This window comes from Alligator sinensis, unplaced genomic scaffold (genome assembly GCF_000455745.1).
Source record: "Alligator sinensis unplaced genomic scaffold, ASM45574v1 scaffold480_1, whole genome shotgun sequence".
NCBI classification, from domain to species: Eukaryota; Metazoa; Chordata; order Crocodylia; family Alligatoridae; genus Alligator; species Alligator sinensis.
Genome location: NW_005842462.1, coordinates 959,993 through 960,286, shown reverse-complemented (window position 1 = coordinate 960,286; position 294 = coordinate 959,993).

Here is a 294-nt window from a genome sequence, read left to right as displayed (position 1 = left end):
AGTTTTAGTCAATCAAGTTTAAATAGGCCTCCCATAGTGGGACCGGGGAATATACGGCCCGAGATGCCTATTAAACTTAGAGCTGTGTGTGTGTGTGTCTGGGGGGTGGGAAAAGTCCTTAGTAAATCCAGATTAGAGCTGGTCTGATAAATGCTGAGGTGGGTGTGTGAACATGGGTTGATTAACATTTGAAGCACAGATTCCCCATCATGCAGTGCTCCCCTGCTTCTCTGGTCCCAGAATTCACTGCAGTCTCTGCTTCAGGCTTTCTGTTCTCCATCTCTCATGTAAATG